Source organism: Vanacampus margaritifer, chromosome 15, assembly GCF_051991255.1.
Source record: "Vanacampus margaritifer isolate UIUO_Vmar chromosome 15, RoL_Vmar_1.0, whole genome shotgun sequence".
NCBI lineage: Eukaryota > Metazoa > Chordata > Actinopteri > Syngnathiformes > Syngnathidae > Vanacampus > Vanacampus margaritifer.
In genome coordinates this window covers 13,042,473-13,067,728 of record NC_135446.1, presented here as the reverse complement: position 1 = coordinate 13,067,728, position 25,256 = coordinate 13,042,473, and the positions used below count along the sequence as shown (strand labels likewise).

The 25,256-nt window shown below is 41.6% G+C and overlaps 1 protein-coding gene across 5 annotated transcripts in view; it reads left to right on the top strand.

Annotated features, from left to right (window-relative positions):
• The window catches only part of ptprda (protein tyrosine phosphatase receptor type Da), a 254,753-nt gene that overhangs the window by 97,356 nt on the left and 132,141 nt on the right, over positions 1–25,256 (top strand). For 4 of the 5 annotated variants that reach the window (XM_077544513.1, XM_077544514.1, XM_077544512.1 and 1 more), the window contains exons 9-10: positions 279–322; positions 11,690–11,737. The gene's annotated coding sequence lies outside the window, so the exon portion shown is untranslated. Of the gene's footprint in view, positions 1–278; positions 323–11,689; positions 11,738–18,489; positions 18,509–25,256 lie in introns of those variants that run through there. The other variant, XM_077544510.1, reaches the window with a different exon arrangement.

The following is a 25,256-nucleotide window of genomic DNA, read 5'->3' as shown; positions in this document are numbered from 1 at the left end:
ATTTAATCAATGCTCTTGCACCCACAGCAAATTTGTCCGTTTTTGCTTGGAGTCTCTGCTAATCACTTACTACAAGATGAGTTGAGAAAATGGCCTGAGGGGGGAACAAAATGTAATCACCCAAAGCAAGTCCATAAAAGTCTAACTGCTAGAAGGAGACTTCCGCCATTGTGTCGCTTGTGTGTAAAAACAGAAAGCGATTCGAGCGGGTAACTCCACGCGTTGATGAAGCCATTCATCTCCATGCTCTTCCCCGTCTGTCTCTCTTGTTTACGCAGTTCTCTTCCCTGAGACGTCCGCGACGACATGAGGCCTGCGGCAGGTAAGGACGCCTTCGCTTCAATTTCATGCCGTGCATCACCTCCTTTTTTTAAGGCTTCCACGTGAAGGGGCCAAGTGAAAAATGTCAAGTGATATCAAATCAAGCGAGTCGAGTCTGGACTACAACTCGAGCGGGGGGAGTGAGAGGGGTGTTGGGGGGGGGTTTAGACGACATCTGGCAAAGTGACTGAGAGGGAGCGGGAGACTGACTGGCACTGATGGGACCAGACTGGGACTGCGCGGGGCCTGGCGAGCCTGATTGATAGAGTGTGATGAGACTGTCATGGAGCAGCGGCGTCGGCAAAATAGGCGGGACGGTCTATGAGAGCAGAGATCGAGCGGGAGAAACGCATTGGAGAACACGTGACGGATGATGCTGGCGAACAGCTCGAAAGATGGGCGGCGAGCTGCTTCCACCAGGATGACGTTAGGCACAAACCTTCAGATACTGATAACATACTATGTTTGATTGTCTACATAAAATTAGGTCAAGTCCCTGGGAAAAAAATAAAATGTCACCTGAATTGGTCAATTTAACCAATACGATATGATTTGGAGATTTAAAGAAGAAAAGCTGAATCTTCATATAAACTCTACCGCTACCATTAGTACTTGTGTTGATAAATAACATTTCCACACACAAAAAAAACCCACAACAGTAATAGATAATTTTAAAACACATTCAAACACAAAAATGTGTAAAAACATTTCTAAATATTTTGTTCTTCCCTCCCAAAAACGGGTTTACACATTCTTTGTTTTTTGTTTTTTTTAATGCAAGAACATACAGAATGCTTGGATGTAGCGTCTCACATGAAGAGGTAGCTTAAAGCAATGGTAGTCTAAAAAAAAAAAACGGCCAACAGGTGGAAGCAGAGTATAAGAGATCAGCCATCAGAAATAAGTTCTTTTTGCTAGTGTTTTCACCAGGAATGTGAATATTGATGAAACTTATCTATATTCTAATGCAAATTGCTGCAAAACAGAAACATATACAAATATACATTTTTTCCTGATGAAAGAAGAGACTATAATCTTTCTTTTGGTAGGTGCCTTGTTTTTATAACAATAAACACAATATTCTGGGGGCCTTGCAAAATCAGTCAAAATCCAGTAAAACAGCCGGAGCGAAGGGAGTTGCTTCAGTGAAAATGGCTGGGAGTGAATGAATTTAAGAAAGATCTGAATATCCCAATATAGCATTTTTCCTTAAAATTGCATGAAAAGAATGTCAATTTTCAATTCTTCTTCAATTAAAAATTTTAATCGGCCGTAAGAGTGCGGCTGATCCTCATATCAGCTAGTGGTGCACCAGATCATCTTTGATCCATATGGATCATGGTTCAGGCTGCACATAGTCTCTTTTTCTGCAAAGGTTTACAAAATAATAATAATAATAATTCACCCATCCGTTTTTCTTAACCGCTTGTCCTCACAAGGGTCGCGAGGGGCGCTGGAGCCTATCCCAGCTGGCTTCGGGCAGTAGGCGGGGTACACCCTGAACTGGTTGCCAGCCAATCGCAGGGCACACAGAGACGAACAACCATTCACACTCACATTCACACCTTTGGACAATTTGGAGTGTTCAATTAACCTGCCATGCATGTCTTTGGAATGTGGGAAGAAACCGGAGTACCCGGATAAAACCCACACAAGCACGGGGAGAACATGCAAACTCCACCCAGGAAGGCCAAAGCCCGGACTTGATCTCGCGTCCTCTGCACTGGGAGGCGGACGTGCTAACCAGTCAGCCACTGTGCAGCCGATAATAATAATAATAATAATGCATTTAATTTATAATGCACTTTACATTTCAAAAGAAATCCCAAAGTGCGAAAATAGTGCATTGATGCCAATGAAATAGCCTTAGTAGTGTTTTATTTTGAATTTGGCCCTAGCAGTGCGTGGTGGCGTGACGGCGAGCTTGACTTGTGTTCTCCACATTTTCGTTTCTATTGTCATCACATCATTGCTAGCAACATCAACACAACCTCAAATCATATTCAATCACTCTGGTGTTAGCTGCTAGCTGCTGGCAGCGAGTGCCCAGTGGGCTATTTTGAAAAACAAAGTATCTCTTAAAGATGAAATGCAAATGTATGATTGCGTATTGTAAGTTGAGAATCCACTGCACTATTCAAAGGGAACTGTTCATATGTTCCATGTTGGCCACGAATACCGCAAATACTCAAAGCATCTGTTCGGCACACAGCGTTAGATCTTGTGGACACATGGCACGCTGGCAAGGCCAAAACTGTTGGGAATTCAACAGTTGGTGATTTCAGACTCAATAACGGACAGCGATTTTTACGTCCGTGTGCGTGCGTCCTTGGCCGAGGAAGGGAGAGAGGACGACTCGCCAAAACAGCAACACCATCATTAATATACACAAAGAACGGGAAGTGGGTCCGACAGCCACCTGATTAAAAGGCAATTGTATACAAAGATGCTGCCTGTGAAACGGTTGCTCACTTTGGCAGATCAATGCTCTTTCCCCCCCCCTCCCGAGTGCACTACAGGCGAGGTGGCTTTCCATGTGAGTGCGTGTGTGTGTGGATACATTTGATATTTGCCATAGCTGCCGCCAATGAGCGCTCGCTGAAGCAAAATAGATGGACGCTTTGCATAAAGTTGAAAGGCGAGCAGCGTCATACCCTGCAACCACCGGATATGAAACTGTTCAGCCAATGAAGTGCACAATATGGACAATGTGGTCATATTCAAATGCCTGCTGGGGCTAATATGAATCTTATATTGACATGGGTTGGGGGACACTTACTGTGGTCTTTTCAAGAAGCAAAAATAGAAACCTGACTCATTTATTAAAGGACTGTTATAATGCATATAAAGCCAATAATTTATATTTAGGTAATGGTGGTTATTATTTGGACCTTAGCACAGTTTTTACAAGAGCAAGGTGGCTTGGCATAGTCTAACAAAGCACAGCCAAGATAGGTTTTTTGGCGAGCGACACTCAATCTGAGATCGAAATGTACCCGTAAGAACCATCATAAAGAGGAAAACATGCAACCAAACGTATAATAAACTCTTCAATCTACCAAGTAACTCTTTGGATTTTTCAATTCATATACAATGGAAGCATAAATGGTCAAGTGAAAGTGGACTGCAGATACTCGTCACACGTCAAAGCATGAATGAACACTGCTAGCATTCCTGCTGGGAAACGTCAAAAAATTCCATTTTCTTCGAGCCAGTACAAAGCGCCGCGGCTGGCGCTCCGGGCGGTAAACAACTGTAAAAGACAGCCGGCAACCACGCTTTTTTTTTTCTCCCTTTCGTGCATTACATTCGAAGTAAGTGGCCAAAAAGTGTTTAGACGTCAAGTCAAGGAAAAATAGGAACGCTTGCAAAAAAAAAAAGAAGAAGAAGTCGATTGCGTTTTGGCAGACACATAATAACAGCTGTTAAACGCGGGTGAAGTGCGGTGAGCTTGAGCATCTGGAACAAACAGAGCCGACAAGATAGGCGGACAAAACAATGGCCGCTGTTGCATCACCTGCTGTAATAATAGCGATGGTCTGCTCAGACGATAGGAGCTAGCCCTTAAAAATAACAAACACATGTCAGAAACAACAACCCCTGTGTGTGTATGCATGCAAAAAAAATAAGATGAACTGAAAAATTCAAGTCCATTCAGTGGGACAAACCAATTAAACAAGTACAAGATAAGCTGAAAGAAACTTGCACATTCTAATCTGATGCTTGCAATAAATTGAAACAAGGCTAATTATCTATTGGAGTGGAAAGATGTACTCTTTGGAAAGCTTCTTCAGTGACTAACATGATGAGTAATAATAGTAATAAAGCAAAAATAAAAAATAAAATAAAAAAATGGGGGGGGAACAGAATAAAAAAAAAGTGTGAAATGATTATTAAAATCAATGAAAAGCTAAATTAGTTATGTATACATACTCTATAAATACAATTTAAAAAATCTAAATTATTTTATGTGTATATATATATATATATATATATATGTATTTAAATGTACCTGGGTATGTATACAGCATTTATATATTAATGTGTATGTATATACAGAAGCTTGATAGAGAGTGGACCTAATATGGAGCCTTGTGGCACTCCCTCAGCAAGCATGATTTTGTCACCTACGTTAACATTTCTGTCCAGACTTAAAAGGTAACCAAAGACAATTAAAAATCAGACAGACAGACGACTGCATATTTCATTTGATTACAAAATGAAACACACGAGGACAGAGAAGCATCAGGGACGTATGCTTCCCCAATTGGATTTTGAGCTAAAACCCGACTCCTAATAAACAACAGGAAAACGCGGGCTTAATAAAATGACGAGAAGCTGTGAAATGTAATTCCGAGGGGCAAATCAGCTGTCTCGGAGCTGTGCTTTTTCATTCGGATGTTCTCATTTGTATCCGCACCTGTGTCATTCACAGCCTTACGTCTTAACCTAATTTCATGGTCTGCGGGTCTGGATGGATGACTCTGCCGCCGCTTGTACACTGAGGGGAGGGGGAGCGAGCGAGACGGCACCATGACTGTGTGCAGGTGTGCACACAAATGGTCGCCAGTACCAAAGGAAAAGGAAAAAGAACGCGCCGATGCAATAGCATAGAATTGTTCTGCCTGCCGGATATTAACCTTTTAACCGAGCTCTTTTCTGTTCTCAAAATACATTGAGCTCCTCCGAATAGCGGACCCAACGATCAGAGGTGGAAGACATTTTGCGGCGAGCGAGTGTTATTGTAATACGTGAGCTGAAAAGGTGCATGAACCGCTTTGAACACTTGGAGTGGACCTTTAAAAATCTCATTAAAAGCGACTCAAATGGATTTGGGTAACACTCGAGTGAATGGGCTCACTTTGCTGCCAATTATACTCAAAAGGCGAAAAACTTATGACAACTGCACCTGACAATTTGAGTACCAATCCAGTATCGCGACAACCCTGTGACACCTAGTGGCATTTGTTGTGCATTTTGATCAGAGATTGTGTCTTATAACACCAACATTTTCACATGTTTGCCTTTCAATTCAATTCAAATTTGATTTCACTTTAAAAAAAAAAAAAAGAGAGAGAAATGAAAGGGGAACAGAAAGACAACAGCAAAAAAATAATCAACACTAAATGAATGACAGCGAGCGATCAAGATAAAATAATTCAACAGCATGTCCTTGTGCTATATATATATATATATATAAAATTAAAAACGTTTTTTTTTAATATATATATATATATATTTTCCCAGTAATTGTGCTTTTATATATTTTTTTTAAATACAGATAGATAATATTTTGTTTTAAAATCCACATTGTTCCACAAACTGACACCTTGAGTTGAAATACATCAGTATTTTTGTTTTGTTCTATATTTACGTTTGGAAAAACGTATCTTTCCCCCCTTCTTTTTTTTTTAAATTTGATTTGTATATTGACTGGTAAAATAACATGATGGGCTGTTAAACACCATCAATTCATTAAATTTGAAAGTTTTTAGTTATGTAAATAATGGATTAGTGTGGTCTCCTTATCCACATCCAAAAACGACCCAAATTCAGATTTTCCTTACCCTCTTGTGGTTCGATCAGGAGATGTCGTTGATTTTTGTCATGTGAAGCCCTTTGAGACTCTTGTGTGATTCAGGTCTATATAAATAAACTTGACTTGTCTTATGAGTGCAGACTACAAATATGACCGTTGTACGTTGGCAGTCAACTCAACACACTTCACAATAAGCAGCACTTTGACACATCGTGTACAATTCATCGAAAAAAAGGAAAATAGGAAAACATTATTTGAGATACAAGTGTTTTGAGTTTGAATTCAATTCGTATCTCACTATCTCGCTGTACTCCAAATGGAAAAAGTTGCTTCATTGCGCTGAAATATAAAACCCTTGTGTAAGCTATTAAAGCCATTATGAATATGCTAATATTCCCCTTTTTAAATGCAGACTCCCCCAACTCCCCCCCCCCCCCCCCAATCTAATGATAGAGGAACCGCCTATGCAGATCTGTAATTACTGTTATATTAATGCTACAACGTCCTCTGTTGCCTAGTGACAGATGTCACCCAAAATACATGCCTCCTATGTCAGGCTTCATGGACCGTGAGCGACCATGTGTGTGACACCCTGAATTAGCCCGTTGCGGGAAAAGCGGAAAAGCCGCATGGGCACGTTCACCTTGGCTGAAGACCTCGGATCATTCACACCACAAGCAAAAGTGTTAAGCCTTCTCAACAACAACAACAAAAAAGACGGTAGAAACGTGAAGTCAAATACTGTTCATATTTAGTTTGATTGATTGAGATCTTGGGGAGTTATATATAATATAATATAATATAATATAATATAATATACTCAATGCAACACTTTTGTTTTTGCTCGCATTTTTTATGATGGGTTGGGATGCTAGATGCCAGTTTTTGTGACATGCCAATTATAAGACGATAAAATAAAAGACTGAGAATGTGGATTTTATGGCAAAATACTTATTGTAATAATCATGTTAATATTAATGTATTTATTTACTTATATTTCGGTATAACTTCAATATCTGTTGATAATTGGACTTAATTTAAATGTTTTTGCTGGTGGCAGTAAATATTTGGATTCTAGTTGATGCCCATGGCACAGAGTGAATTATGAAATATATTTCTTTTTTTTTTTCTTCTTCTTCTTTTTCTGGAGAGCTCAGTATTGTTCATTCGGTAATTTTACCGATTTGACATGTCATCATCATTGCTCTTTTTTTTTTTATTTTTTTTTTTTATTTTGTATGTGGGTGAGTAAAATATATTTCAGACTGTACTTTTTATATGAAAGGAGTTAAATCAGTACTTTTTAATGCAAGTATCTCTAGCACCCTACTTAAATACTGAATATGAGTACTTTTGCCACCTGCATTTTTTAGACCGTGCTCACCGTGAATTAGCTAGATTTCTCCCGCAGTTCTTCCCGGTCAGCCTGTTTGGACAGCCATAAACCACAGAAACCACGGGCGCTTTAATGTCAGCACTCCGTCTCGGTTGTTAACAAGCCGTGGCGAGAGCGGCGGAAGCGACCCAACTCTCCCCCGCTAGTCCCACAAGTACACTCCAGTCACTGATCGCGCAAAAAACACGGCGCGGTATTAATTACTGTTTGTAAACAATGCACTTTCCGGAGATTAACGTACGTGCTCGGCATCCGCCGCCGCGCTAATTCTCGCCAGTGATTAAGCGGTGAGGCAAGGACAGCTGCTCAAGATGAGTTCATTGGCATGTTTAATGAATTGCGCTTGAGGAAATGATTCAATCATTACTTTGATTAATTCTCCACGTGCCGGATAATGCGTCAAACGTCTGCTGGGTGTCAATAGTGGTGCAAACCGGCGGGATGAGGCTAACCCGTCTTAGATTTAGCAGGAAATAATACGGCCGTTCATGATTACGGACCGTATGGTAGGCTAGCACAATGCTAATGCTAACGCTCACAAGGTTAAGTCAGAGGAATATTTTCATTAACGGGCTGTCACCGTTAAATTTTGCTCGCTCGTTTTGTGTCCGTGCTTTTTCTTCGCCCCCTCAGACACGCCGACGAGTGGCAAACATCTAACGGAAGCAAAGCCAAGGCAAAATCATTTGTGAGAGATCTTGTCAAACAGATTAATCCCCCACCCTGAGCCTCGGGGTTCTGGACCGTTTTTCTGTCATGCCGCTTTGCCAGGCTCCCTCTTGATAATACCCCAAAGATAAAATTAATTGTGCAGGGAGATGTGGGATGGGGAGTATCCAAAAGGACCTTGAGCAACGCGTGAAATGCTCTCACATTCTCACTTGCTCTCTCTGGATGTGAAAATATTCAAACCGGGGAAAGCGTGACACATTGCAAAGCGGTTGGCGTCAACTTTGCGCGGACGTTTGCGGACCTTCCCGAGAGTTACTAAGTTACATACAGTGGAATCGAGCTCCGCTTAGTGAGCTCCATCTTTTATTTGTCATGGTAACCGAAACTGCTCTCACATTGGCACACCCCGCAATAGAGGGAGGCGGGACTTGTATTCTGTATTAAGACAGCCTGTGAACGACGAGGTACAACCTAATGACCGCACCCTGGGGAGCCATTAGGAGTAAAGCCCGAGGGCCGGCTCAAAGGAAGCGACAGCTTCTGTTGAGCGAGCTCTGCTAATCACGACACCTTGAAGCCAAGCGGCTGACGGCATAATCATAATGTCGCCGAGGGCCGTGTCAAACATCAGCCTGAAAGCAGATGAATTTAATGCAAGTGAGGGAACAAACATCGTATAAAACAATGATTAACCTGCCGCCCTCTGCAGCTTTCTGGCTCCCCAGCATTCGTAAAAAAAAAAAAAAAAAAAAAATCCATTCAAAAAGCTCTCCATTTGACACGCGCTACATCACTCACCGTGAAATACCTGCGAGGGATCAAGGCGGCGGGATAATGGCTTGGGAGAGGATGCGCTTTGCTGCCCCGTGACGGACATTTCCAATTAGACGGGGTAAATAAATAGTGACTCATCCTATTCTGTGATTCATCAGTCTATCGTGCCTTAAATCAGATCACACATTTGGAATCCTCAGAGGTGGTGGTGGTGGGAGGGAAAACTATGTTGTTTTTTGCACTACAATCATTTTTGCACAGCAATTTTTAAACCAGTGTTTTACAGCTGTCAAAATGCATCGATTAATCGACAAGTAATCGGTTATCAAATCAATCAATTTTTTTATTTAAAATTGTCCAAATCCTCTGATTTTAGCATATCGACAGTAATTGTTCGCTGATTTCTGTAGTCTTTCATGAAATAAAACTATTATTATCAGATTATCATCTGTGTTTCATCAAAATAAGACATTTACAAAAATGTTTTTACTTTGGAAAACAATGACGGAGCCGGTAACATGTAGTGCAACATCACCCCCCCCCCTTTTTTTTTAAAAAATTGCTATACAAATATGAAATACGAATTAACCACCAATCACTGGTTAATAAACAATAATCAAGTAAAAAAAAAATGCTTTTGTAATATTAATAATTAATCTGATTAGTCCATTAATCAATTCTAAAAATATTCACTAGTGACAGTATTAGTTTAGAGTAAATGCATACCACATCAAGTAAATATATTTATAAATACAATATTAGTAATATAATATAATATTAGTAAATACAATATTTTATTCTTGAGTTTAGAAATTAAGCACATTCCAAATTCCGATTGTTTTCAACCGATACTGATAAAAAATAACAACTCTTAATTATAACTATAACAAAAATAATTCAAATCAAAGAAAAATGTATTACTCTGTTGTCATGAAACATTTTGGGGGGCCCCATTGGGTGGACTCAGAGACGAAGCCATCCAGCCCACATCAGGCACAGCTGGTTGCGAGGGACCGCAGGTGTAACAAACAAGTAGCCTCTGGCCTTTAAAGCTCGCCCATGTGCTAATGATTGGAGCCCGCCTCTCCGAGTCTCTCCATCCCAAAAATCCGACCCAACGCGCTCCTTCTGTGTCACAATGCACCCGAAGCCAACCAGCGCGCCGTTGCAATCAGCCAGACACAGCTGGCTACCTGCACCTCTGTAGATTAGTTCTTGTATTGCCTTTTTCAATTAACTCCAGCCAACATTATCAGAACGCAGCATCGTGATTGTGAATAACTTCCAAAGGGGCGAAAATAGCCCCCTTTTTTTTTTTTTTTTTTTGTAAATAAAGTGACATGACTCATTAATGTGATGAATGGCTGTGCAATTCCCTCCCCTTCTTCAAGCCTCCCTCCTGCGGGCTAATTCCGGGGGAAAAGAAAAGGGTGAACGCTTAAAGCCTGCGCCTCAAAGTGCTGAAGCAAGCAAGGCCGCCAGCCAAAAACGCTCCTTCTTTTCAACTGTTGACGCTCCCAAGGACCAATCTCGCAGTTAACATCAAATCATTAACTTCACCCCGGCCACAGCCACTCGCCATTATAGAGAAATGCTGTCGAGGGGAGGGGACACTAGAATGGGGTGGGCGGGGGGTGGAAAAAGGTCATAGGCAGCCGTTGAAGGCTAAATAAGCTGTATTATTGCTCAGGATCAACACTGACGCATCACAGGGATTCCAGATAGTAAAGGCGGGAACAAAAAATGTCAAAATGGGGGACTTTCTGGGAGCACGTAATCTCGCAACCATCTAATTGTATACTTCACTCCGGATGGTTTCCATGGCGACCGCGTGAAAGGCAAAACAGAACTTCTATACGGCTATTCAGCTGAACATGACACAGACTCAGGTCTCCCTGATTTGTGGGAATTTAGATGTCTCTGGGGTTGGTGAAGGACTCTGGTTGGTGGCCTGGTGGGTGGTGTCTGGTCGGTGCTGGATTTCACTTTCCTTTCTTTGGTCCTTCCTCGGGTCTCCTGACGGCCTCACGACTCTGGCTGGAAGTGTTCGGTTTAGGTGAACGGTATGGGATTTTTTAATAGGTTTTAGGTGAACTAATGAATACACGCACGCACACACACACACACACACATACACGTACTCACCCACATACAAAAAAAAAAAAAAAAGAGAGCAATGATGATGACATGTCAAATCGGTAAAATTACCGAATGAACAATACAGAGCTCTCCAGGAAAGAAAAAAATAATAATAATTAACATGGCACAGACTTATGCAATAATAATAATAATAAAGTAAAAACAAGAGCTAGAACTATGACATGCTCAATATCTCAAAAATGTTTGAAAACTTGGAAAAACAACATTGGACATTGGAACAACAATTAAAGTCAAGCAAATTAGCCTGATGGGTAACTTAAGTGTAGATGTGACCTTGAGGGACATAAATACTCCCTTCAAATCCGTGCCATCCTTGGAACAGAAATGCGTCCTTTCTTTTGGGAGGTCATACAGTACAAGTGACTCGTGAGAAGGTCTCGATTTCTTTGACGGCTGGTGTTTTTAAAATGAGTGCTCGAGTTGAAGTGGCCCTTCAGTTCACATGATTTTGAGTCAAAAGCACTGACGAGAGAGACAAGTGTGAGGAAGTCCTTACAAGGTAACAGAAGAGATAAAAGGAGCGTGCAAGCAATTGGCTTGCTTAAGTCACTTGCCCCTTTACAGCATCATCTTAAAACCATTCCAGACCACGTCTGCACCTAAATCCTTAAAAAGCACCCCTGGGTTTGCCTTGGCAAACTAGGACACACCATAGTCCCACTTATTACCTTTGCCAATTTGCTCCTGGGAGCCCCCGAGCCCTTGTCTTTATTACGGGAGTTCCTCATTGATCAATCACTGTCAGAGGAAAGAAGTCTGCTCTGTAATTGCTCTGTGTTATAATCATGAGTGACACCCTTCCCCCCCCTCCCCCTCCCCTGTTGCAGGTCTCAGGAGAGAGAATGTTCCTTGACTTTCACACTGAACACCTCAAGGTAGGCTTTTTTTTTTTATATGCACTCTTATTTCCTGGCGTTATCTTTACAGCGGAATAGTCTTTGAGTGTAGTTAAAACATTAGAGGTCGGATTGAAGGCCCGAAATAGAAGTGCATAAGAGTTTTGTTTTGTTTTGTAAGTGGACTTTTAAAGCAATCGCCGCTGTTTTCTACAGCGCCAGCCGATTTTGAGCGTTTTCACTCATCTTTCAAGGCAAACAGAATATTGTCCGCTATACATGCTGGATACCATTCTTTCATTAGAAAAAAAAGAATCTTTCTACTTTATTCCGTTCTTTAGTAATCAGCATTTGAAAATAGGTAGTGACATCAAGCAAAAATGTGTTTATGAAAAGATACATTTTCTGCCTTTGAGTGACTTTGACACAAATATTTTTTGTTTAGTGACGCTCTGTGAATTAGATTGAATGTGACAAACGCTTTGATCATTCACGTCATCTTTGAAAACGTTTTATTTCCTAAGATACGCCATGTCTTCATGTAATTTGAAACCCGGGAGCCCATTCAAAAGAGATACAATGCTGCCATCTGCTGGCCACTGATAGTGGGTGTTTTTCACAGCCCCGTTCACAAACCAGCGCTGCACAAGATGCTGCACTGCCCATTGAGGGAAAAAAACGTAGTTGACGTCAATTGACGTTATTGGCTGTAAGAGATGGAACCCAGGGTCAGCAGAAAGAATGAAAACAGAGGACCCAGAATTGAACCCTGTGGTACACCATACATTCCGTTATGCATGTGAATTAGATTGAATGTGACAAACGCTTTGATCATTCACGTCATCTTTTGAAAACGTTTTATTTCCTAAGATACGCCATGTTTTCATGTAATTTGAAACCCTGGAGCCCATTCAAAAGAGATACAATGCTGCCATCTGCTGGCCACTGATGGTGGGTGTTTTTCACAGCCCCGTTCACAAACCAGCGCTGCACAAGATGCTGCACTGCCTATTGAGAAAAAAACGTAGTTGACGTCAATTGACGTTATTGGCTGGCAGAGATGGAACCCAGGGTCAGCAGAAAGAATGAAAACAGAGGACCCAGAATTGAACCCTGTGGTACACCATACATTCCGTTATGCATGTGAATTAGATTGAATGTGACAAACGCTTTGATCATTCACGTCATCTTTGAAAACGTTTTATTTCCTAAGATACGCCACGTTTTCATGTAATTTGAAACCCGGGAGCCCATTCAAAAGAGATACAATGCTGCCATCTGCTGGCCACTGATAGTGGGTGTTTTTCACAGCCCCGTTCACAAACCGGCGCTGCACAAGATGCTGCACTGCCCATTGAGGGAAAAAAACCTAGTTGACGTCAATTGACGTTATTGGCGGTAAGAGATGGAACCCAGGGTCAGCAGAAAGAACGAAAACAGAGGACCCAGAATTGAACCCTGTGGTACACCATACATTCCGTTATGCATGTGAATTCATATTGCCCATATTCAGCCAACCATTTAATTTTTTTTGTTTGACATGGTGTGAAGGGATTACAATAATAATAATAAAAATAAAAAAAAACATACAACGTGCCATCACAACAGCCATGAGTCCACTACTGAGCACATCAAATTCCCTGCAACACACATAGGCCAAGCAATGTAGTGTCACTTGAAGCCAGCAATACCCAAGCGGGTCGTATCATCAGGAATCGGAAAGTCGGGTGTGTACCTTGATATCCGCCGAACCTCTGAGACTGACTCCTGGGGTTCGATTGAACTATATACTAAGTATAATTAGTATAAACAGTCTGGGCCTGTTTAGTGGAACGCAAAGCAATTATTCTGTTGTATGAATTGCAGCTTAATTGTACCTTCTGCCCTCTAGTGGAAGAGCATATAATTGTTTTTGCCTTTCAGTGGCATTGATGATCTCTCATGGCAGAGTGGTTGTTGGGAAGCACTGGCCTCGACGGCTTGACGTATCATAACAAATGTATAATTCAGGAAGGCATTTTTGCAGTTTATTTCCGTTCTTGCTCGTTAGCTCATGCCATCTGCTCTGAACACAATACCTGACATGTCATGATCTGTGTTGTCTCAGAAAAAACACAATTATAATAAGGCTTCTATGCTAACCCCCCCCCCCCCCCCCGCCCCCCCCCTCCTTCCCCAACACCCTGATATGCAAATGCAGCACTGCATTTCATGCAAATGTCCGACACCGCCGATTTGCCAATGTCATTTATGTGCCGGCTAGTGAACAAGCGTCCGTAATGTTTTATTCCGCTCACAGTCCCAAGAAGAGAAGGTCGCGTCGACACGACATGATTGTTTTATTCAACGTTGACGGATTAATGCTGATGCGGCACTTTTAAAACGCTTTACCCTGAAAGAAACTAGTCGAGGGTTCTACATTTTCTCTAAGATATGCTGGCCAAAATGTGTTTCCCCAAGAGATTGCGTTGGGCTTTGGCATTTACTCAGATTGCGATGTCATTGTCTGCGTAACTGGAAAAGATTATGTTCTGCGAGGGGGGGCAAAGTTTTTTAAATTTAAAATGTAATCAGTATAATCACCATAAGCAATCAGTTCCTCTTCATTTCACCTGATCGAGCCACCCCAACCCCCCCCCCCCCATGCTTAAACGAGCCTGTTAAAAGAGAGAGCATCTTATCAGCAACCCGGATTAAGCCTTGACTTTGATTAACATCTGCACAAGTTTTTCAAATATCAAAGTTGGCGATTATGTTCAAGGGTGGGACGCAGCGGGATTTGTGTTTAGATCGCAGAGACATCAAAAATTCATGTTATTTTGGTGAAGCAGCCAATAAATCACTTTTTTTTTTTTTGCCGCCTAAACGGGATGCAGTACAAATCAAGCTTTGATCCGCGGGTCTTCTCCATGATCCTTTTGTCAATTTTCTACCGTCACAACTGAAAGCTAACCAACTTTTGAACGCTGCAATCTATTTGTGCACAACATTGGTTCATAAATGAATGAGTGCACTTGCTTGTAATGGCGATAATTGTCTATTTCGATAAGCGGTGCTGACAGTGCGGGCGAGGCAATCGACTCGGAGGCTTAATGATTCAAATGGTTGGTCAACATTGGAGCACATCAAAGTGCAGCATGCGTGCTTCTTCCTAATGAAGTCACAGTGTCCACAGAGTCTGCACACCATGAATGTCAATTTCCAGCCATAATAAACCACAGTTCGAAAAGGCTCCCCATAAAAAGGAATGGTGCTTTTGTTTTCGGAAGTGCGCTTCGCTGCGTGTTTCGGGAAGCCAAAGGTCACAGTGAGGCCATCTTGGCCAGTATTTAAACACTGAGTCCGTCATTGCCAGGTTGGCTTAATGACATGCCCTGTAATGACTTTGCCATAAAGGGAATTAAAGGTCTAAACACTGTGGGGATTGGCGTCGGCTTGAATTGAAATCAATGGGATGCTTGGCTGGATCCCAATTTAAGTGAGCACTTTTGCTATTGACGTTGTCGCTCAATCAGTGAGCTCGGAGCTCATTCTTTTTGAGCCCGACGCATTGATCAGCAAATGGCATGCTAACTTTGTGCTTTCACACCTAGCCTTGCATTTGTTATACTGCCACCATTTGCCAGAAGCCGTTAAACTACTGTCAAGACAGGTAATGTAAAAAATACTAAAACAGCTGCCTGGAATACAACATTCTGTCTTAACACTGGATTTTTCCAGCCACCAATACCATACCCATCTAATTTGAGGTAATCCAAGTAATTGTCTCGATTATGAGCCATTTTAACAGTGGTTCTTTACCTGGGTTTGATTGAACCCCAGGGGTTCAGTGAGTCAGTCTCAGGGGTTTGGTGGAGGTCAAGATACATACCTGACTCATATGATTCCTGATAACATGCCCTACTTGGCCATCATCATCATCATCATCATCATTAGGGATGGGTACCTTTTACATTTGAACCGGTACTGTTCCAATACTCAGTACTTGGAAATCGATACCGGTACTCAGTGGTACCAACTTAAGGTACTTTTGCACTCTTTTAATTTTTTATTTGTTAAATTTTATTTATTAATTTTGGTGGTAGTAAATGTTCATCATTGTTTAATAGTAAAATATATTTTTTAAATAAATTCAACAATTACCTTTCAATATATAAAACTTGACAAATAAAAAAGAAAATTTCATTCAAATGAGCCAGAGAGGAATGGTAAAAACAAAGTTTTAACATTTTACAATTACTGAAGTATAATTAATAAACACAAGTTAATATTACAAAAAAAAAAAAAAATGTGAATCAAAATTCTGTGCAATGAACAACAGTAAATATATAAATTAATAATAAACAATGTTACTTGAATAAAAAAATGACAGTTGGAAGAGGACATGACACGAACAAAGAGAATAATTGGGTTCAAATTAATCATTTGAATATACCCGACGTGGTCTGTAATGCTCGCTACATTTTGGCCACAATATTTTCTTTAATTTAAATATGGTCACCAGTAGAATATCCAAATTACAATGTCTATATACCTTAGCGATGGCGTGAAGTCCTGTGCGAGTGGGTGACGTCAGTACGCTGGTGCACGTATAATGTTGCGTTCAAGTGCGCCATGGAAAATTGTCAACTCTTCCACTCCCGCACAGTCACAACTTTGAAAGACGTGCTTCGGAACCGAAATATGGCACCGTTTGATTTGACGTGAATCGGTGCTCGGAAGTACCGACCCAAATCGGTCCATACCACAAAAAGTGCAGTTTTCGGTACCCATTCCTCATCATCATCATCAAGGGAACGTACGGTGTTCTACAGGGTTCAATTCTGGGGCCTCTGCTGTTATCATTGTATCCGCTGCCCCTTCAAGGTAAAGAGAGCCAGATTAGATGAAAAGGCAACTTTCCTGGTTCAATTTGTTCACCAGTAAAATCATATTTTATGTTTCAATAAATAAGGATTTGGTGAGCGTGCATAGGGGTTCAATACTTCCAACTAGGTTAAGAAATAATGCGTTATACCAACAGCAATATTGCAAAGCAGTTATTTTAATTCAATGATAGCACCAAACCTAGCACTATACTGTATACCTCTTTGTTATTTCCCCAATTAAAAACCATATCATCAACAATACAGACATTCAGGTATTTTTGCAATTTAACACCTGCCCCTGAAAATCTTATTTTCTGTCTCTTCACCATGGAATTAAAGGAAAACATTCAAAACAGAAACAGTTGCGGGAAAGGAATGCAGCAGACTAATCTGGCCAACATTGGATTGAACCAAAGACCTTTAGAAACCGCCCAAGCTGCGACGGGCGTACAAACTCCTAAAATGACAAGCGATTATCAAAGCGCCTCTGGCTTGAGGCAGTGTAATCCCCCTGATGTTGGCGTCTATGAAAGTCCGAATTAGATCCCTCAAACAATGTCGGCTTGTCTACACTGGTTAAACCCTCAGCATTTTAGTCCCAAAATTAAGTTGACCCTGTCAGAAAGCTTAAGGACGTGCGAGCCGTGTGACAAAGCCCTTCAGTCGTCATATTCCTCCATCTGCGTTCCATCTCCTCGATGTAATGAGTTCCTTCTCCAGCCAGACCACGGGGGCTAATAAGGCTTTTATCTGCTTTTGATATTAGATATTAACACCTCATCAACATTAAGCTCTCGTCCGCCCGCCCCATTTGCATTAGCTGAACAATGAAGAAATCTTCTCAAATTCAAATTAAAGCCCTCGCTGAATAGCCAGAAGGATGCCGCCGCCCATCACTCAACTCCACACCTCAGTTAAAGCTTTGCAAATCTGTGTGAGCTTTTTAAATAAAATAAAATAAAATGGATCATCGCAATCTGCCATTTTCAAGCACATGAATGATAAATGCTTCGCCGCCGGCTACAAAAGTAGGTCTGAGTGACACAATCAGGATTTTGTTGGTTGGAAAAACTTATAAATAGGAACTTCAGTCAGGCGATGGTTGTGATCTTTCCCGCAGGGGGGAGACACATTTGTGTGGCAAGTGTTTGCATCAGACATAATGTTTTATCGTCATTAACATACTAGTTGCGTTAAAAAAGATGACGGTGACAAGCGCCTATTTTAGTCTTTCGAAATAATAAGAAAAAGGTTTTTGCAGTGCAAAGGTTTCAGACTTCTTATCATCCCTCATGGCATCTTTTTGTCAGGTGCTATAAGGAAAAAAAAAATGAAATATTAACTGGGAACTATAGCTGGGAGAAATAGAAAATAAATGACTTCGGTGTGGCAAGGAGAAGGAAGACGGTGAGATTTATCAAGTCGAGATGGAAATGTCTGCCGAGTCTGTGTTGAAAAATTAAAGGGAGGTTGGTGTCCATTTGGACCACGCGGCTTCATGACTACTCGAAATAAGAGCACTAATCGCTCTCTATTTGGTGTTGAAATTTTACCCAAATCACTGGTAAGTTTGCGTAAGTAATTCTACTTACAATGTTTATCAATGGAAAGCATACCACAGCAATGGCTTAATGGTACATTACGGACTTTGCACACCTAAAGCTGTTCTCTGTACAGTATTGTAGCTGACTAGCAAAAATCTATAAACGTACAAATAAGTGAACATGTTGACGGGAAAAAGGTTAAACTATTTGGGATATGTTCTCCATTCACCCGAAGCCAATTTTATACATTCAGTTTGTGTGTGTGTGTGTGTGTGTGTGTGTGTGTGTGTGTGCGTGAGGGTGCTGTTTAAACAACAACCCAAAAAAACACAGCAAGTCAATATTGATTGATCCAGGAGCCTTAGCAATTACCTCTGTGTGCAGAAGACCATGTTAAGGTCAGTATTATCTTTGCTCATTTTACGGGTCAGCAACCTGGCTTTCGCCGGGCTAAATTAACGGGGTAAACACAATTGCTCACCTTGATGAAATTTACGGCGGGATTTAAAGGTGGAAAGGTGTCGCGCCTGAGGTTGACCCTTGATATTTGCCAGAACGGTACCCGGCGCTAAAACGGCGGCGGCATAAATCAGAGGTGCAATGAAACTGGGCAGTGAAAATGTAATGAGGCTATTAAAATAATGTATTTTATGGGACAACTGGGAATGTTCTATTTGCATTGTTGAATGATGGGTGTGTTTGAGAGTCCAAAATAACCAAATTAATGTGAATAGTAACTCAAATGATTAGAGCTAAGGGCATTTTTGCAACATGTTTGCAATAATAGTTTTGCTGCGGTATGTAACTGTCAGTATAGCAGAATGAGAGCAGGTAAATTTGTATATAGTTTAGTAAAAAAAGGAAGACGATAGACCAGGGAGGGCAAAGACTGTCCCCCACTGAGCATTTACATGATCGAGATCCAATTCTGCTCTTGTCTGTATCATTGAAAAGTCAACCCTTCACTCATTGTCAAGAATGACCAATTTATTAGTGTGCAGAGGATGGCGCCCTGGTGTGCCCCACCCCACCATCCGACTCAGATGGATCTATTGAAACCAGATACTTTTTGTAAACGTCTGTTAAATTGTGCCACATTGTCAAAAGAGTTACTTGTCGTTTTCTCGTGGATTTAGTGCAGCGGTGCTGGTTTCCTGTACACAGTTTGTTTGATTCCGAGTAACATCACGCCTTGTCAGCTGCCCGATAAAAAGCGGACGGCAGGTTGTTTTAACAATGCTATAGATAAATCCTAATCCCAGCCACGATAAATCATGAAATGCATAGCAAAAGATGGGCCAGATGATAAAATATCAGAATAGTAGCATCAGTTGCATCATATGAAGGGAAAAGGTGCTATATTGAACCATCATTGTTTGTATTTATTTATTTATGGATTGTCATCATTCTGGTAAACTTTCATGAAACCACATTAAAGGTAAACAGTCACCTTGGAGTCCAATAATTAGACTGTACCATAAAGTACAGAAATGCACTGGCACACAGTACACAAGACCCAGACCCTTTGCCCTTGTTTGGTTTCCCATTAGTGCCTGTGACAGTTCAAGTTTGTCCATTGAGCATCCTGCAGTTAGTCTTATCGCTTCACCTCACCTGCTGGGATGTGACACCGTTCTGGGGTTCACTGAGGGATGTCTAACCCCGCCAGCGAAAGCTCGGGTGACCCTGTAAGCAAGAGTGACAACACAATAATACTCCCTGCACCCTAATCTTTCATTGGTGGATTATCAGATTAGAGGCCCCGCTTGTTTATGGGCTTGGCGACTATTGAAAAAGTTGATCTGTCAAGTTTATCGTACTCTTGTCGCATTAAGGCGGTTTTGGGCCACACAGTTGGCTGCGGATGGCAGATAAGGCAGACACGGTTGAACAGGACCTCCGGAAAAAGGAGAAACAAAACGCTTTGTGTGTCTTTCATTTGATTTCTTTGACCTTTCTTTTTTTTTTTTTTTTTTTTTTAGATATACCAGAAATCATCCGCCAGTTAGAGACTGAGGTTAGCCCTTTCAAACGGGATGTAATCCATCCTTTCTCAATCTGTTTTCTTTCAAAGATGCTGGTTTCCTATCAATCTCTTGTTTTGACAAAGCCGGAGTCCATTATTGAACCCTTTGGATCGAGCTCACTAAGTCAGGCTAACAGTTTCCCTTTCCCTTCACAAGCAGCGGCGGCAACCGCTTTGAAGGTCGTGGCCCCTTCAAAGTGTCCCTGTCAGAGGATATCTGGGAATAACAGTCGCCGATACGATCATTATCTTTATAAATCAAGTCTTATCGGATGTGCAAGGTGGGCATGTTTTGACATCAGCTAGAGTGAGACTGGAACTTAAATGTGGCAATTACTTAAAATCTATCCACCACAAAAGCAAAAATGATTGACTTTCTACAGTTACTACTCAGTCATTTACCTGAATATTCACTTTGTTACTCGACTTTAGAATGCTTGCTTTCTTGTGGTTTTAAAATACTTTTCCACAGTTATAGTCCCGCTTTGTTTATGGCACACATCACATCAGGCCATCATTACTCACCCGCTGAGAGTATTGTTCCAACAACTGCAGCTATATGAAATATTTCATATTTTATTCTAGGTGTCTGATGACAATTTCCTGAATCACATTCCCTCCCAAACACGTTTGTCTTATTACACAGACAAATGTGCTGGAGTTGCAAAAGTGACACATGAGGCCGCGTCGGAAATATAAGCAGCCGATCATACACTGGCGCATCCGCGTAATCATGCAGATGAAATCCTCCAAGTGAAAATTAAAATGCTGTTAAGGTCACGTCTCGCCGGTTGCGGCTCCGTGTGAGTCTTAACCAGTGTCCTTGAAGGATTGTTGTGTTTTACATCATTTCATTTGCATAAGGTCAAAGAAATGTTAGGGAGTGCACCGCGCTGTGAAATCGCTTTTGTATAGTAACTCCATGTTATAGAACACAGCAGTAATGAAGGGCAGTCAATAGATGTCGGTCTGCTGCATAATCTAGTCAGAGGTGGCAAATCCAGATCTAGAAAGTAAAACAACTCTTCCACAGTGTGGCTTTAGATTAGAGCGCAACTGCTTACCCGACCAGATCGTACACCAAAGCTAGGCAACGAATGTTCCCCTCCATCGGAACTAGGATCAGTGGTGGCAAATCCAAGTCCGGAAAGTAAAAACACTGCCAGTTTGGCTTTACCCACAGATGCTTTTACTGAACTGGCAGGTAAACAAGCTCTTACCCGTTGGTTAAGCACCTGCGGCTAAGGGGTTTTACTTTCTGGACTTGGGTTTACCACCTCTGATCCTAGTTATGATGAAGGGAAACATAGAGTGTTCTTTGAAAAGCCAAACAGCCCAAAACTTCTTGACTCTTTGGTGTCTCGCTTTGGTGTACGTTCTGGTTTTAATTTAAACCCTGTACCCCTAGAAAACCTTTCAAGTGTTCTTTACACCCTACAGAAATAAGATTGCCAGCCTTCTTACGCCATTGAAAGTATTATTGTAGCTTTTTCTGGTCAGTGGTGGCGGTCTTACCACGTCACTTGTGTTTAAGGATCCTTTGGAACTTCCATACCAAAGCCAATTTATATCATTGGTTCCCACAAATGGTTTGTGGTGGTGGTGGTCGACTACTCCTTAAACATTCCTCATTCCTCCTTAAACAGTCTACGCTGTAAGCCTCAATGTATAGAAAGCCACAGAGCTCTAAAAATGTCCCAAAATGCAATGAGCAGCGTCTGTTTCCAAACGATGAGCCGGATCTGTCGTCAGGGAGCGATTCAGCACCCACCAACAGATTGAACGGGCCCACAAGATGAATCTGTCGACACTCCATTCTGCATATCTCTATTTAATGATATTATATGTCATTTCCCAAGCAAAGAAAACACCATTAGCCAAAGCGGTGAGTCGTAGCGAGGCATTCTGCGCCCGTTTCCAATCCTCCTTGGTGGTCCCATAATTGAAATAGGCCACGTATCATTGTATTTGTTAGCTTCTTCTGTGCCTATTTTTTTCAGAATTTCAACACTAACTAGTGCAAAGGGACGAGAGGACAACTGGCTACTGGCAAATAAATAAATAAATTGTTGACCACAGTTCGGAAAGCAGTTATCATTTCAATGGGAGTGATATGCTTGGAGGGGGAAAGGACAAAAGAGGTCAGCAAAAGTGGAGTAAGTGCTCCCGCGGGCACAAACACGAGCACCATTCAAATTGCACCCCCCCCCCCCTCCCACCACCATTCTCCCCAACCTAACTCAGAAGAGACCAGAGGAAATTGATTTCCGCTTTATTCCCGCTCAAATGGATGACCATGCTGGCGGGTGACCTGATGGTGGACCCGTCTGCTCAAATTAGGAAGCCAGTTGGAAGATATGGCTACGTAGACGCACTCTATGACTATAGTGCCCGTGATGGCATTATTTCACACATCAAATCATCTGGAGGTCATCTGGCTACACTGGCAATGGATGTTCCTCACTGGCCCAAGTGATGCTTTGAAACATTTCCGGGCCGCTAACTGCGACACAAATTGCATCGTCTGAATAATAATATTCATTATTTCCATTTGTCAGTTCACTTTGAGGTCCTCCAAAAAGTCATTATTTTAAGCATAAACTGCTTTAAGGGTCATGTCATTTTTAAAAGCACATTTTTGGTTGTTAGGAAAATGATATTGTCCTGTTTGACTTCATTTTATTTGGATTGGATTTTATGGGGAAAACATATACTTATTACCCTGTTGTTGTTGTTTTATTATAGGTAATGTTGCCTTTCGTTTATTACCCATGCCAAGTAGTTTTATATAATTTATTCCATGTTATGTTTTTTTTTTGTATTATTATTGTGAATTAAGTAGCTTATTTTATTGAAATAGTGACCAATGCTCAACTTACTACCCACTACTTATTTTGTCTTTTATTACCCACCTTGTAGTGCTTATCCTAAATGGCATTCTTTAGTCTCTAACTCGTGTAGATTATGATGCCATATGTCCAAGTGTGCCGTTTTATTACCGTATCAAACTCTCCTTCAATGGTATTTCTGTAAATTCCCATCATGCATCTGCTCTCTCACTATCATTTTACTGCCAATGTGGCGCACACTGGGTGCCCCCCCCCCCCACCCTCTTTACATGATTTATATCAGTCTGCCTCCGTCACCTAAAAAAAAAGAACATTACGCGCCTGCGACATCGTTGTTTATATTCCGCACCGTAATATTACAGAGCAGGACGGCAGCACTGGAACAGGATAAGGGGTTGTAGAGATCATTTCTACCGTGCGTCCACAATGCAGACCTTTTGGGCTTCGAGGGCTGCCAAAGCTGCAGTCGCCCACGGAGCTGTGTATTCGGTGCCATGTTCTAGACCATATGGAGCACCAGGGTCACGCGGACGCCCTAGTGTAGCGCATGCTTAAAAAATGAGCCAAATGTACTTGCTACTATCTGCTGGCCTTGGCAGTGTTGATTTTTTTCCCCCCCACATTTGCACCTTCCTGCCAGCCAGTAGCACTTTTATTAAGATCCACCTGCTAAGTTATTGGAGGCTTTCAAAAGTGTTGTGATCTTCCAGCTTGGGGTGACATCATTGGAATGTGTTTGGATCTTATTTGGACTCAGCTGGCGGAAAAAAAACGTCTTATATTTTGGTTCTGGAATTTGAGATTTGAATAAGCAGAACATGTGTAGTGTGTGCCAATTTGGATACTTACGCTGTCTATCCATCCACTTGTGTGGACTGTCCTCAATTAAAATAATGTTCTCAGACTTGTGCCAATTTGGGATCTGGTGTCTTTAGTCACACATGGCAGCCTATCATGCAATATCTTCAATTAAGATGGTCGGTTCTGTGAATATGTTGAAGTATTCATCCTCAAATTTGTGCTGATAGGGTTGAATATCTTGAGTCTTCAGTGTTATTTGTCCTAATATTTGTGCCAATCTGGGGTCTGGTATCTTTAGCGGAGCTTACCATGTCATATTCCGTATGACCAGGACATGAGTAGCATTTGCTCTTACAACTTCTTTTACTGTGTTTTGATTTTTAAGACTACGTCGATCTTTTCCAATCCCGGAGCGGAACCAAATCTTTCCGGGATTCCTCTTCCTGGCGAATTTACTGCTACACCAAGTCTTGTGAATGAAATGATATGGATCCATTCCGCCGGAGGATGGCGGCACAATTCCACAGCGCAGTTCTCAGTCAGTCGCAGGCTCGTTGACTGCCAAAAACGTTAAATAACGTTTAGTAAAATCCTAGGGAGGAGTGCCAAAGACGTTAAAAGACATTTGTTTCAAAACAGAGGTGAAACTAACCATTTTCTATTGTTGATTACTGAAAAACGGAATAAGGTAGAAACAAACTTTTTTTTCTGATGAAAGATGAGAGTCCAATCTTTCATTTGGTAGTATGTGTGCTTCCATAGTCCAAACACATAATTTTCTGTGGACCTTGAAAGATCAGTCAAAATGCTTAAATCGGCTGGCACTGGCGACATCCCGTTTCTGAAAACGTCTGGCAGTCAAAGAGTTAAAAACACCTTTGGTGTAAAACAGCTGAAAGGTGCGAGATGATGAAGTGTCTCGAGCAACTGTTTGCAGCCCATGCAGGGTCAGCCTGTCAGAGACATGGTGACATAGTAGCCGGCCCTCATTTAATCACCATATTAAGCCAGCCATCACGCCACCCTAATGACACTGCAGCCAGACGATTTATCTCCCAATTTGATTTAGGGGTCCATTTGTCATAAGTGACTGTTTCACTATGCAATCAATATGCCCCTTTCAGCACGTCGGACACCCTAAGACCTTAAGAGCTATACGTTCATGTAGTGAAGACTTGTTGTGATAAAGTAAATGCTTGGCCGGGCCAAAGGGGCGACACATCGATCACGACGCGCTGCGTACATCCCCTCTGGTTGTGTTGGGAGACGGCCGTTATTCATAGACGCTGTCACTGCCATGCGCACGGCTGCCGCGCATCCATCGGTATTCAGAGAGACATTCCTCATGTCCGCTTGGAAATTTGATGAATTACAGTGTACGCCGCCCTCTCCCCACATTATCCAACTTGTATGTTGCTTGCCAAGTGGCAAGAAGCTGCCACGCTAGCGCACCTCCGTGGTATCCCTGCG